The 14,805-nt window shown below is 52.8% G+C and overlaps 1 protein-coding gene across 2 annotated transcripts in view; it reads left to right on the forward strand.

Annotated features, from left to right (window-relative positions):
* Nucleotides 1–4,454: 4,454 nt before the first annotated feature.
* The window catches only part of GNB1 (G protein subunit beta 1), an 89,046-nt gene continuing 78,695 nt past the window's right edge, over nucleotides 4,455–14,805 (forward strand). For both annotated transcript variants that reach the window (XM_047873735.1, XM_047873736.1), the window contains exon 1: nucleotides 4,455–4,705. The gene's annotated coding sequence lies outside the window, so the exon portion shown is untranslated. The remainder of the gene's footprint in view (nucleotides 4,706–14,805) is intronic.

Genomic DNA, 14,805 nt, shown 5'->3' on the forward strand with positions numbered 1-14,805 from the left:
GAGCCCCACAGAGGAAGAAGGGACCTCTTGTTACCAGCGCCCCGGGAAGGCTGCTCCGGCGAACACCGGGGCTGACCACCGCCCCCACGGGCTCAACCCACTCGGGACGGCGCCCTCTGGGAGTGGCAAGGATGCCACCTGGACCTTCCCTTGGATGTCTGCTCCAAATCTTAGGGGAGACATGTCTTGTGTTTGCCGCCCCCCTCACTTGGCACGTCCTGATTCCCCACTACCCCCTCAAGTTTGGGGGGCCCTCATGAGGGATGTCTCGTCTGTGACCAAAGGCAGGTGACCGGGAGGATCATGGGCTTGGAGGGCAGGTCACAAGAGGCATGGTAGGGGACTTGGGGACAAGGGACAGACCGGGGAGAGTGAGGGGGAGGGTCTGCCGGCAGCTGGGCCAAGTAGCCAGCACCCTCCCCAAGGCCGACAAGGCACACTCTGCCCCTGCCGGCCCCGGCCTTGACCTCTTGGGCTCTGAAGCTGTGCACCCCTCCCACCCCTGCACCTCCAGGGGCTTTGCTTCAGCTGACAGTCACCTTTTTGCTCTCCCTGTGTCCCTCCCGGCAGCCCCTGCGGGCACCCGTATCACGGTGGACCCGTGGGCAGGGACATGGGTCTTCTTGGCACCCGTGGGCCCTTGGGAAGTGTCTGCCGAGAGAAGGAAGGAGGGGCGGGCTTCCTCACTCTCCTGACCCTGTTCTGTCACCAGACCCTGCCGCTGGCAGCCTGCAAACTAATTAGGGCTTCTTCTGGATTACCTACATTTTGCACCTCTCCCTGTCTTCCTTGTCCCAGTCCTGTCCTTTGGGGCCAGGGGCCAGGGTCAGGCTCTGGCTCACCTGCCAGAAGGGAAGACAGGGTGGCTTTGTGATAGAGGCACGGACGGACGGTGCTCTGCGGGAAGGGAGCTCCGGAGACCCTTCGAAGCCAGGCTCGGAGCGTGGCCCCTGGGCTTGGGTCCGGGTCACGTGCACAGATTGTGTGAAGAATTCAGATTTAAAAAGACCTACTTTCCGGTCAGACAACTTCCTGCTACAGAGCAGATGGGGCGGGGGCATCCGAACAACGCATTTGCACACCCCAGGTTTTCAGTGACGGCCGGGCACCGAGCCAGGCACCAGGCCAACCGCTTTCACCCTCGGGCCCTGCTCAGCCCTGCAGCCACCGGGCCGGCCCTGCCCAGGGCGGGGTGCAGCGGACAGGTGTGGCTACGGACTCAGGACTTCAGGCTGATCTCTAAGCCACTTATCTAGAGAAGGAGGGAGTGTCACCAGGAAATCAGGAGAAGCCTAAGTTCTTGGCCAGCTGAGCACAAATTCTCCAGGCAGTGGCAGCGGGTCCACCGTGAGCCCTGATTTATGCCCCACTGAGGAGGGCGCTGGCAGCAGATGAGGGCCCTAACTGCAGAAGGCCGGGGCAGGGGGGTGGAGGGGAGGGAGGGAGGGCAGCTCCCCAGAGCGTGCTTCCTGCCCTCAAGGTCCAAAGGGCTCTGGCTGGAAGCTAGAAGCTCCAGGGCTCCTGATAGCTGACCAGGGCAGGTGTCCCTCTGCTCCCTGGGGACTAGAGCTGGGAGAAGGGCCCCGGCCCCCGTGGCTTGTGTATTTTGAACCGGAATGAGGCCCTGGGCTGTGCAGGGGACTTGGAAATGAGGACCCAGGGCTCTCTCCTCCTTTCCTCCTGCCTCCCCCTCAACTTTGCCATCACATTCATCCATAAACACACAAAGGAGGATTCCGCGCCTGGGCCCCAGGTCAAATTCCAAGGAAGGGCTTGCCCTACCCCGCAGACCTAAGGTTAGCTGGGGCTCCAAACCCTCAGATGGCTGGTGTAGGCACTGGCCTGGTGTCTTCGTGTGTGGCCTTGTTCTGTGGCCTTGGTCTACCTGGGGATGGGCCCAATCAGGTCTGCGGTGGCCTGTGGGATAGGAGAGTCAGGCCTGCAGCCTGGTGCCCACCGTGGACCTTGGGCAGGCATGAAGGGATCCCGGCTGGTGAGGTGGGCATTCTGAGGGTCCCCCAGGCCCCCTCCCATCCCCATAGGAGTACTCAGGTCTTCACAGAGACCACTCACCCCCTTGCCCATTTCCTTCTGCTCTGCTGCTGGCCCTACCCCCCCACCCCCTTCCTCCTTCTCCTCCTCCTTTCCCCCTCCTTTCTTGCCTCATTTTCCTCTTCTCCCTCCACATTTCCACTTCTCTAACTAAGTCCTGGACCTAGGTGGGCACTGACAGCTGGCGTCAGACCTGCTGGATTCAGAGGAATGTCACTGACCCTGAGTCTGCGGCCTTGGGTCCATTGCTTCTGGGACGCACCTGCCAACGCCCAGGACACTCATCTTTCCGACTACGCATCACGCACCTCTCCTCTGGAGCAGTGGGCAATGCCACAGAGTCCCCAGGGCCTTGTCCTGGACACGGTGACCATTCGGTTCCAACCTCGCCCATTCCCCTGCCATCTGGTCCTCATGCTGAGTCTTGTCCGTCTCATTCAGATCACAGAGCATCACCCGCACACCTTGCACCCATCCCATAAACGTTCCCCGAGGACCCACTGTGCACCTCGTGCCCTACCTGTCAGGTAGAACAGCGGGCAAGGGAGTTAGTGCCATCTTCAGCCGGGGAGATGGGCAAGGAGAAAGCAGCCCACAAACGAACCATGTGAGGTCTCAGGAACGAGAGCTCTGAAGAGAAATGTAGCCAACGAGCCACTGGGGCAGAGACCGGGGGAGACCTCTCTGTGGAGGTGACGGGAGGCTATGGGGGAGACCCTCCGGGGCAGGTGGAGTCACAAGGGCAAAAGGCCAGAGGGTAGAGTGGTGATCTGTGTGTTTAAGGAGCAGAGAGGGGTCAGAGTGCAGGACAGCAAGGGCAGAGGAACCTGGACATGGTGGGAGGGGCAATGGGAACTGTCATGTCTGCTGAGCAAGGTGGACGTCCCTGCTGCCGTGGGGACTGTGGTGACCTAGAGGAGGTCAGAGCCCGTGTGGGGTGAGGAGGGTGGCGGCAATCACGGGAGACTGGTTATATTGGGGGGGGGGGTTCTTTGTGTGTGTGCATGTACATGTATGCTTGTGCATATATACACTCCCCAGCTCCTGCTGCTGAAGCAATGGTACTCCAGTAACAGTGAGTACACCTGCAGCCCCCCTGATCCTGGCTTCTAAACACCACTCCCCACTACAAGGAACCAGGACTTCCCGCAGAAATGGCTGAGCTCAAGGCTGGGCAGGGAGGGTCTAAATTGAACCGGGAATATCCTGTGCCAGGGGAGGAGAAGGGCTCTAGGAATGATGGGGACATGCTTGAATGCTGATAGGAAGGCCCCACCGAGTGGGAGGGGGCGGGACCACGAATGCAGCCCACACCTGGGTGGGAAGGTATGGGCTCCTGGCTGGAAGGATTACACACAGGCTGGGAGCAGCAGAGGCCTGCATCTGGCCTGGGTTGATTAGGGTCAGGGACTGCAGGCTCTGAAGGGAGGAAGGCAGTGGGTGCGTGGTTGTTGCAACCGGGGAGCCAGGGGCCAGCTGGAAAGAAAGAGGTGGTGGTCGGGGACTATTCCACTGACTTTCCTGGGGGTGTCTACAGGCTGCGCACATAAGACCCATGTCCTCCTCCTACCTGACCCCACCAGAGGGGCTTCATTTCTCAGCGGCCTTCGCGGAGGTCGGCCATGCGTTTCCCTCCCGACACTCTTCGGTGGTCACACGTCCCTGCCCAGGCAGCCATTCCCAAGAGAAGTGCCTTGGGCTTGACCTCCCGAGGCCACACTGCTCACACCTGCCCAAGCTCCCACGAGCCCCAGGACCGGCCCCGTCCACCGGGTGGCGGGCGTCCACTCCTGGGTGAGCAGAGGCTGGGCATCTGCGGAGGCGGACCCGGTCGAGCAGGGGTCCCTCTGGGATTTGGTCAGCTCGGTTGCACCCCCAGGCCTGAGGGCTGGCTTGGGTTGGTGTGTGCACATGTGGGTACCCGTGCAGAGTGCAGATGTGGGGTGCCGAATGCAGAGTGCAAGTGCAGGGTACTGAATGCAGGGTGCAGGATGCCAGGCGGGAGTATTCGGCACGTGTGCGGGATGCGCGTATGGGACACGGGTGTGGGGTCGAGACAGTCCCCACCTCTGGTCCTGCGGCCTCCACTCACATCCACTTGGCGGGGAAGCGAGCGGGTCGGCCCAGGCTAGCTCAGGGCTCCCCGCGCAGTCCCTGGGCCACCAGCGAGGCTGGTGCCTGGGCCACCAGGGCTGGGGGGGCGGAGGGGGGTGCCTTCCGGCGCCCGTTCTCCTACGGCCAGCGCGGCCCCTTTAAGCCGCTCGCGCACGCTCCCGGGGTGGGCGCAGGGAGGAAGCGCGCGAGCGTGCGCGCGCCGGGGCCGCGGCCGGGCCGTGCGTGCGCGCGCGACGTGCGCGGTGACGCGGCGTGGGGTTTCCCGAGGCTGCGGGCAGGGGCCGCCGCGCCCATCCCGATGGCTGGAGGCGTCTGAGGGGCGGACGGAGGCGGCGGCGGAGCGGGAGCGGGAGCGGGAGCGGGCGCGGGCGCGGGAGTGGAACAGCCGCCGCGGGACCGGACCGAGCCTCGCCGGCGCACCTGCCCGCAGCGCCCGCGGAGCGGCCCGAGCGCGACCACCTCCAGAGCGGCGGCCGAGGCGGCTGAGGCGGCTGAGGCGGCTGAGGCGGCGGGGCGCGGGCGCGTCAGGCGGGACGAGGTGAGCGCGGCAGCCCCTGCCCCGCGACCCGGGCCACGGCCCCTCCCCACAGTCGCCTGCCAGGAGCCGCCCCGCCCCCACCCTCCCCGCCCCCACCCCGCCGCGGGGCCGCGTCTTCCTGCCCCGCCCGGGTGGGGTCGCGGGCCGGGAGCGGGCGGGGACCCTGCGGGCCTCGGCTGGGGCCGGGGTCTGGGCGGTGGTCCGGTGTCCCAGGTCCGGGGCTCGGGATGTGCGGCCGGGGTCTGGGCGCTCTGGCCGGGATCAGGGTCCGGATTTCGGGCCCTGGGGCCGGGGTCGGAGGGGCTGGAGGCTAGGGTCTTGGGGCGGGGGCTTGGGACCCCGAGGCCAGGTCTGCGATCCGCGTTCTGCGGGGTCCTGGTTCCTAGCCCGCGGTCCTGGCTTCTCGGTCTGGGGTCCCGGCTCGGGGTCCGCCGTCCTGGGTGCTGAGTCGCGGTCCGCGGTCTGGGACCCGGGGTCCGGGGTCCTGGGTCGGGGTCCGCGGTCCGATCCGGCCCGATCTCACTGGGGGCTGTGCGCCGGAGGCTGGCCGGGGCGGAGGTGCGCTGGGCCGGGGTCTGCAGGCCGGCCGGGTCGGGGGGCCGCGAGAACAAAGGGAGCGGCGGGGTTCTGCAGGGGGTCGAGGTGCTCGTCCCTTGCCTCGGAGAAACGCTGTTTTAAATACACCTTTTCTGGGGACTTTGAAGTTAGTGCTTGCTGGTGACACGATGAAGAAAGGGGGACAGTGAAATGAGGAAGCTGAGGCCCGGCCAGCGGCTGCCCGCGGGTGGCAATTCGGGGTGGATTTAAGGCAGAAACAAAGAGCTGTGCCGGGAGGACCGAACGGTGCGATCCTCGGCTATTTTCGTTTTCGCCGAAAAGTGGGAGGCAGCCCCGTCGCGAGCCCGTCGTCGTTCTCCCCTCGCCGGGCGCCGAGCCCGCGGGGCGGGGCGGGGGGCCCGGGAGGCCGGGCGGCGGCGGCGGCCCCCGCGGCGGGGCCGGGCCGGGGTCCGCGCGCCCCCGCGCCCCCGCGCCGAATGAATGGCTCGGGCCAGGCCCCGCTACAAGATGGCGCGTCGCCGCCGCTGCCATTGTCAGCCGCCGCGCGCTCCCGGCCGCCTGCGCCCCGATTGTGCTTCGGGCCCCATTTACATTATTTAGGAGGGCCAGGGTGGGAGGGAGGGAGGGAGGAAGTGACCCCGGGCTGCGTGTCGCCCTTCGTCCTGCGAGCTTTTCGGTGGCAGCGGTGGGGGTGGGGGAGGAGTTGAGCTGAAAATTCCACCCGGGTGGTGGCTGAGCCATTGGACTTTTGAAGACAACCCCCCCCCCCCAACCACCCCCCGTATTTTTCCTTGCCAATTATGTTAGGTTCAGAAGGTATTGAAGCGGGTCTTAAGTCCTTTAAATTATATAGTTAGCATACGGAAGTAGTACTGGCTGTATCTACTTAATTCCTCTTTGTGGAAGCTTTTTAGTTTGGATTGTGAGATTTCATTTACTGAAGAAAAACAGCGATGTATGAATTTTTATGTTGGGAAGGGAAGTTACTGGACATTGACAGCTACAGAATACATGCCTGAGATTGTGTGTCAACGATGTAGACCTCTTAAACTGTGGTTTTAGTTGGGGGGTGTTTTTTGTGTGTGTGTTCCTTTTACAGTCCATCTGGTAACAGTGATCTCAATATTTGATGATCAAGCAGCTGCTTATGAGATTGATTATTAACTAAGAAAACGTGTAGATTGTTTTTATGATTACCAAGTAAATGGAAGTAGTATTAGCTTTGTAAGAAGTTCCTTTTAAGTCTAGACAGTGGGTACGGTCTTTAGAGTGTTAGCAGTAAGATTTTTACGTGAATTCTTTGCTTTTGAATTTGAAGCTTTAATCTTCTTTGGAGGTAGAGAAGTAAGGTCTTAGTCTGAATTCTGCTAAGGTAGATAGAGTCTATTCTAGATTCTTCCGGAAGGTATATATTGCAACAAGAAAGTGAATAGGCAGTTCCTTTTTTGCTTCCTTACTAATATTGGGTGTGTGGGTGGGGACAGAGTTGGTGCCACCAACATGGAAACAGTCTGAGAACCTCCACACAGCACAATTGGATGGTAGCTTTTGGCTTGATTGAACTCTCTAACGACTAGAGTTGGCCAGAAATGGAGGGCAACTGGGATGGTTCATTAGAGGCCAACTCGTCAGACCCTGTAGGGGGTGGGGGGGTGGGGGGGAGGTCTCCAGTCTTTGGTGGCTGTGAGGCCCGACTGCAAGTCTGTCCCGAGGTTAGTGCTCCCGGCCTCGCAGGCATTGTAAGTGCTACAAGGTTTTCTTAGGGAGAATTTGGGAAAGCAAAGTTAAGTTTTGTGACTGTGCCTGTGGCTTATTCCCATTTCTTTCTGCTGGGGAACCAGTGTTAGGGCTACATTTCATCTGCTGGAACGAATGTGTATGGAGGAGATCGTTCATGCAGTTTTGACTCAGAACTGACACTTTCTTAAATGAACACACCTATCAGACAAAAGCCTCTCCTCCAGTAAGGTACTGGAGTTCACCGCAGGGCTGTATTTAGATCACCAAAGAGGTGCTCAATCATTTAATGTCCACTGAAGAACATTCATGATACCTTAGGAAAGATTCGTTGGTTTGATATTTTGAGTTACTTCTGTTGTTTTTTTTTGGGGGGGGGGGTTGAAGTTAGTTTCCTCAAATTTAATTTTAATCTCTAAACAGATTTAAAAGAGTGTTAAAAGCCTGCAGAATAATGTGTTGTCTTTTTTTAAGGACTAAAAACCTCTTCAGATTTTTTCATGCTTAGTGACTTTGATTGCAAAGCTTGAATCACCTTGGTAGACTTCTAGTGACAGCTTGAGAAAGAAAGGGACTGATTTTATGAAGAGTTAACTTATTTTTTAAAGCTTTGTTCTGTTACATTGCTAAAAATTTCTGTTGTCCATTGGTTTGATTGAAAAAGTTGTATTTCTCCAAATAGCTTTGAGAAAGGTCTTTAGGATATCTGTAGACTTACCTACCATCAGTTGGCTTTTTAGCGAATACGTACTTTAATGAGTAACACTGATTTGATTTTAGACCTGCGGTATTGGCATCTATCTTCATTGGGTTGTTTTTTTCTCTCTGCCCGTGTTGGTTTTTCTGGCTCATGTTGCTTTCCAAATTGGATTAAATTCTTACTGTCTACAGACTTTGGCTTTGAAAAGCATTAGTGGATTGGTAACAGATATCCTCAATTTTATTATCTGGGCTTGACCATATGGCATGCTATATTATTTTGAAACCCCTATTAGTGTAAGTCCAGTAAGGCAGTGAACAAAAAATCTTCAACTCCTTTAACCCTGGGAAAAATTCTGATCTCAGGTTTGCATTCATTGCTCTGTGGTTAGAGAAATTATGAAGCAGATGGGCCAGTTAAGTGTTTGGCTTTGTGAACATGAAGTGAAGGGGTAAAAGCAAGCTTAGATTGAAACAGGTCAGATACGCATTTCACAAACGGACAGACGCGTTTGTGACACTGGAAGGAAGGGCGGTCTAAGTGTGTGTGGGGGGGTGTGTATGCATTGAGTAACTCGGCATCATGTTGACTATTCTGGGGGGAAAAAAAAAAGAATACCATTTCTTTTTAAAGCTATGGGTGTTGTTCCAGAACTCTTATTTAGGAAATATGGACAATCTATAGACCTTCAGATTGGTCAGAGGATTTAGTGGAATGCTAAAAGCTTTTTAAACCTTTTAGCCCTCCTGTTCTTGTGGCAGTGCCTGCCTGGCCTTAGGTGCCACAGTAATCGATGGAAAGAAATTACTGCTGGCCTCCAGTGATCTAAAAAAGCTTCCCGTTTTGTAGAGCAGTGCTGTTTTCTTTTTCTTTCTCTCTCTCTCTCTCTTTTAAGACTTAAGTATCTGCTTATTTGACTTTTTGAAATTTTAAATTTTTTAAAATTAGAATTTCTGGGCAAAACCATTTTTTTTAAGTTTGTTTATTTATTTATTTAGAGAGAAAACACCAGCGGGGGAGGGGCAGAGAGAGGGACAGAGGATCCGAAGCGGGCTCTGTGTTGACAGCAAAGAGCCGATGTGGGGCTCGAACTCATGAACTCTGAGATCGAGACCTGAGCTGAAGTTGGATGCCTAACTGAGCCATCCAGGTGCCCCTGGGGAAAACCATTTCTACACGCATGGATTTAAAAGACAGGGGGCATCTGGCTGGCCCAGTTGGTAGAGCTCACCCCTCTTGATCTCGAGGTGTGAGTTTGAGCCCCACATTGGAGGTAGAGCTTACTTAAAAAAAAAAAAAAGAATCTACTTCTGAAATCATTGTTGCACTATGTATTAACTAACTTGGATGTAAATTTAAGAAATAAAAAAAAGTAAATAAAAGATCAAGTCAGGGTTATCTGGGGTAATTTTAAAGAGATTATTCAGTTGAACCTATATTGCCACTGATAAAAGGTTATGATTTAATAATGGCCCTCCTTCCTAGGGTGGCTGTTAGTTGACAGATGTGTGAAGCTCTTCGAGCAGCGCCTTGCCCACAGGACGCCCATTAGCCATTTCTGCTGCTGGTGGCCTTGCTTTGTAAAAATTTCCTGAACCGTGATCATGTTAGATAATGTAAGAAGACAGCTTACTGAAAGATTTGTTTTTTCTTTCTTCCAAATGGTTCCCGAGGAATATCAGTAATTTGGGGTACGGAGCAAATGTGTCAGCTGTCTTTACAAATCCCTGTCATTTATTTACCACCACACTTTCTCCTGAGTCTTCTCACATTGTTTGCTTTTCTTGAAGGACTTTCTTTACCTTTATAGTAGAATTTTGATCCTGTTTGAAATTTGGATCCTATTTGAATTTTGATCCATTTTGAAAACTGGCAGAATTATTTTTTTTTTAAAGATTTCACCACAGCCTGAATGATGACTTGTTTTGATTTTACAAAACTTTGGTGTCCCTTGATTTGCCAATTAATGACAGTAATAATGAAATATTTTTCATATATTCTTATGAATACTATAACTGGAAATTGGGTTTAACAAGTGCTTATTCAGTACCTTGTCTGGTAGGTGCTCAGGCTATAAACTGCCGTAGAGTGGGCGTGGCCCAGGGCCTCACTGAGTTTATTGTGTGATAGAGAGCCTCACAAGCAGAAATGCAAAGGAGAAATGCACGGGCAGTGGGTTACAGGGTCAGCTAGGGTACAGTGACTGCTTCTCAGAAATAAAGTGTGTTTTAAGTTGAGAGCTGAAGCACCCTATATCTGGAGTGTGTCTGCCATGCATTTGGCGGGTGGAGGGGAAGGAAGGAGTGTTCCAAGGTGGGGGAGATGGTGTGTTTCTCGTGCAGCCACCGATTGGCCTCCTTCACTCCCTGTGTCTCCACCCAGAACAGCGTCTATTGCGTGGTAGTGGTAGGTGCTCAGTGATTCCTTATCAGAATGAAAGAGAGCACAACAGCTTATCCAGGGATGGAAGTTCCAAAGGGCTGGAGGGTGGTAAGAAATGGACACTGAGAGCTCACAGTCTTAGGAAAGAGTTGCACTTTTACCTCAAGGGCTCTAGGGAGCCTTTAAAGAGTTTCAAAGAGCAGATTGAGGGGCGCCTGGGTGGCGCAGTCGGTTAAGCATCCAACTTTGAGGTCGTGATCTCATGGTTGGTGTGTTTGAGCCCCGCGTGGGGCTCTGTGCTCACAGCTCAGAGCCTGGAGCCTGCTTCAGATTCTGTGTCTGCCTCTCTTTCTGCCTCTCCCCTGCTCACACTCTGTATCCCACCCACCCCACCCCCTCACAAAAACATTAAAAAAATTTAAAAAAAAGGCAGATTGACCTAATCAGAACCATGGCATGGTACTTGAGTTTGGAGTGTGTTCAGATGAGAAAGGAAGACTGTGGTCAGGGCTCCCGAATGGGGTGCTTCGTGTGGAGATGAAGGCGTCTGGACTGGGGTGGTAAAGCTGGTGACTGAAAGATGGGGCGACTGAATGGAAGGTAACAAGAGAAAGTGACCTCAGGAGTCTCTGCCCTGGGCATCTGGATGGCTGTTTGGCATTTACTGAAATAAGGAGCAGGAGCTGGGGGGGTGGGGCGTGAGTTGAGTTTGAGGACACTTGAGGCATTCCCATGGCCTCCAGCAAGGGTGGCTCAGCCTTAAGCTTTCTGCTGTAAAGCTCTTCTCCCAGAGGTTCCTTGTACTGTTCCCTCCTTCATTCAGGTCTTTGTTCGTGGACTCCCTCCTCAGAGGGTGTTCTCTCATCTCATGAATCTCTACCATTTAAAAAAATCTTTTTTTTTTAATGTTTATTTATTTTCCGGAGAGAGAGAGACAGAGCCACTAATCTCAACCATTTTTAACCTGCTCTGCTTTCCTAGTCCTTGTGCTGATCTCCCTGCCAGTTCTAAGCTCCATGAAGACTAGAAGTTTGGTACACTACAGTATTACCAAGTCTCTGAAACAGGACGCGTGAGAAATATTTGGATTTTGAATATGTGAATGTGGAGCAATGGAGGAGTGGTCTGAATTGGGAGGCTGGCCTTTCAGAGTTAACAGTATTTAGATGGTGATTGAAGTTTTGGAAATAAAGATTACTAGGAGCCGCGGGGGGGGGGGGGTCTTAAAGTGTGATCTGTGATTTATTTTTTATTAAAATTTTTTTAACATTTATTATTTATTTTTGAGAGACCGAGCATGAGCGAGGAGAGGGAGGAGCAAAGAGAGGGAGAGACAGAATCTGAAGCAGGCTGTAGGCTCCGAACTGTCAGCACAGAGCCCAAGGCGGGGCTCGAACCCACAAACCGTGAGATCATGACCTGAGCCTAAGTCCGATGCTTAACTGACAGAGCCACCCAGGCGCCCCAGATTTTTTTATTTTTAATTTTAATAGATTTTTCTTAAGTAAACTCCACGTCCAACATGGGGCTTGAACTCACAACCCCAAGATCAAGAGTTGCATGCTCTACCGACTGAGCCACCCAGGTGCCCCCTCAAAGTCTGATCTGTGACTCCTGTGGGTCCCGGAAACCCCTTTCAGGACCCATTCCATCAAAGCTGCTCATACAGTCATTAAGATGCTATTTGACTTTCACTGTGGTGACGTTTGCATCGACGGCACACGAGCAGTGGTAGGTTAAACTGCTAGTTCTTCAACACAAATCAGGGCTGTGGTAGGAAACCAGTTAGAGTATTTATTGTAGTCGTAGTATTCTTCCTCATCATGAACTTGTGTTTAGAGAAATCCAGTTTAATATCTGATGAAGCATAAAAGTAAATATTATTATACTTTAACCCCGATACCTGTTTTCTTCCCGTCTGTGAGGCAAAATGGGAACTAGGCCTAAAGCGCGAGTGCACCCCAACTGCAACAGCCTCTCCTGGACTGTGCCACACGCAGCCCCGGAGGAAGAGCTGGCAGGAAGGGATGGCCGTTTAGACAGGGGTTTTTGTATGGCAGATACTTTCTGAAAATTAACAAAGCAAACCAGATATTTCAAGGAACATTACTGACAGTATTGTTGGCAGTGAGAAAATTTGAGCTTTCAGATGGAAATTAGAATTTTGGAAAACTTGATTCTGCTATCATGAGCTTGACAGCTTCCCTGTATTTAAAGACTTTTCTTGTAGGTGATGGTACTTAGGAATGTTTCTTTTTAATATTATGTAATGAAATGTGTCAACATTTGGAAGATTTGCTTAATTCAGTGAACTGGTAGTTTCCCAATGGCCTGTGTGTGATGCTACAAACTCACAGATGGTGAAAGATCCATTCAGAGCACAAATCCCACGGAATTTAAGATGTAATGGTATTAAAAATTAATTGACACAGTTTCAGATTCCACATCAGAACTTCCCTTTAGGATGCTTACCCACTTGTCAAGTTTTGATGTAGTATCAGAGAAGACTGCATGTTTATTTGAAATGGCTGTTGGGGCACCTGAGTGGCTCAGTCGGTCAAGCATCCGACTTCAACTCTGGTCACCATCTCATGGACTGAGTTTGAGCCCCCTGTCGGGCTCTGTGCTGACAGCTGGGAGCCTGGAGCCTGCTTCGGATTCTGTGTCTCCCTCTCTCTCTAACCCTCCCCTGCTTGTGCTCTGTCTCTCTCAGTAATAAATAATAAACGTCAAAGATTAAAAAAAAAAAGAAGAAATGTCTGTTAAAATACTCCTTCCTTTTCCAACTATGTGTCTGTGTGAGACTGAATTATCCTCATATACTGCAACCAAAGCAAGACATTACTGCAGCAGATTGCAGAAGCAGATGTGAGAGGGGTGCCTGGGTGGCTCAGTTGGTTGAGCTTCAGCTCGGGTCATAATCTTGCAGTTCGTGAGTTTTCGTGGGGCTCTGTACTGACCGTGTGGAGCCTGCTTGGGATATTCTCTTTCTCCCCCTCTCTCCCTCTCCCTCCCCCACTTGTGCCTGTTCTCTCTCAAAACAAAAATTAAACAAAAAAGAAAGATGTGAGAATTTAGCTCTCTCCTCTTGAGGTGGACATTAAAACAGGTAGGCTAAATAAAATGTAAAATACTGCTGTCTTTTCATCAGATTACTTCTTAGTTATTTTTTGAAAAAATGTTGTTTATGGTAACGTGTAATAGGCTTATTAAACGTTTTGAAAACTTTTGTGTTTTAATTTCTAACATAGTATATATAGATATAACCCACAGGGACAAAAGCCCTCTGATTTTCAGTAATTAAGAGTGTGGAGGGAGCCTGAGACCAAGCCATCTGAACAGCAGGGATTTGGAGAGCAGTGTAGTGGTTAAACCAGCTGGGCCACATCTAGGGCACTGGCCCAGGGTGACTGCGGGACTGGAGACAGGCACTGTGTCTCCCCTTTCCCCTGCTGTTTGCAGCATTACAGGTGTAGGATTGTGCCTTTTCCTGGGGAGAAGAACCCAGAGATTTCTGTAAAGGTTGAAAACCCATTGGTGCAGCTTGAGAGGAAGAGAAGCTCCTGAAGGAGTGACCAGAAGTTGGGAGAATATCAGAATACAGCATTGGAACGGAGGACAGTCTTGGGTGGGGGTGGGGTGGGTTGGACAGAGTAGCAAATCTGGCTGAGAAGTAGACTGGGACTATTCAATGCCAAGATTCCCCGGGGCCGAGGAGTGACAGTGGGGTGTGGGAGGCTCTGAGGCAAAGGGGTGGAGAGGCGTGTGAGGAGGGAGGGCTCCGTTCCACCCGATTTCGGATAGAGTAGCCTGGCATTGTCAGGTGTGGAGAGAAAGGGGGCTGGAGCGGGGAGCGGCAGTGGTCTGCTTATTCTGGGGGCTGAGCGGTGCCTGGGAGCAGCTGCTGTTGGGGCCAGGAGAGACACGACTCCACCCTGGGAGAGGGACGCCTGTCAGGCAGTGGGAAAGGCTGCGCTGAGAAGGAAGGCAGAGCAGGGCCCTAGAATTTCATTTTATTATTATGAAAAAATTTGTTTTAATTATTTAGTTTGAGAGAGAGCAAGAGCAGAGGGGCGGAGAGAGAGAGAATCCCAAGAAGGCTCTGCCCAGTTAGCATAGAGCCTGACTTGGGGCTCGAACTTCTGAGCTGTGAAATCATGACCTGAGCCAAAGTCAAGTCTTCTAAGTAATCTCTGCACCCGACCTGGGGCTCTAACTTACAACCCTGAAATCAAAAGTCACATGCTCTACCCACTGAGCCACCCAGGTGCCCCTTTAGAATTTCATTTTAAGGAAGGAGGTCGATGGAGAGCCTGGGTGGTTCAGTCGGTTAAGCAGCCGGCTTTGGCTCAGGTCATGAGCTCACGGTTTACATGAAGTATGTTGGGAGAAGTACTTTAGGATTTCCGTGTTGAAATGAATTCCTTCAAACCTTGACCCTCTGGGACCTCCACTTGGCATTGCCTTGGCAGTAGATGGCCTTCCATTTTGCCCTGCTGGTGATGATCCTGGTGCTGTTAGTTCAGGTTTGTGGGTGCCTCCGGTGCCAGGCACCGTGGTAAGAACTCACATCAACTCCGAGGTGGGTACTGTGAATAGCCACATTTCAAAGCTGGCTTAATGGATGGGGGGCGCAGGCAGTGGAACCCATATTTGAACCTGAGTCATTTGCCTCCAGAGCTCTTAATTCTTACACTGTGGACCCTCCAACATGAGCTGTTTC

The sequence above is a fragment of the Prionailurus viverrinus genome, chromosome C1 (assembly GCF_022837055.1).
Source record: "Prionailurus viverrinus isolate Anna chromosome C1, UM_Priviv_1.0, whole genome shotgun sequence".
Lineage (NCBI taxonomy): Eukaryota > Metazoa > Chordata > Mammalia > Carnivora > Felidae > Prionailurus > Prionailurus viverrinus.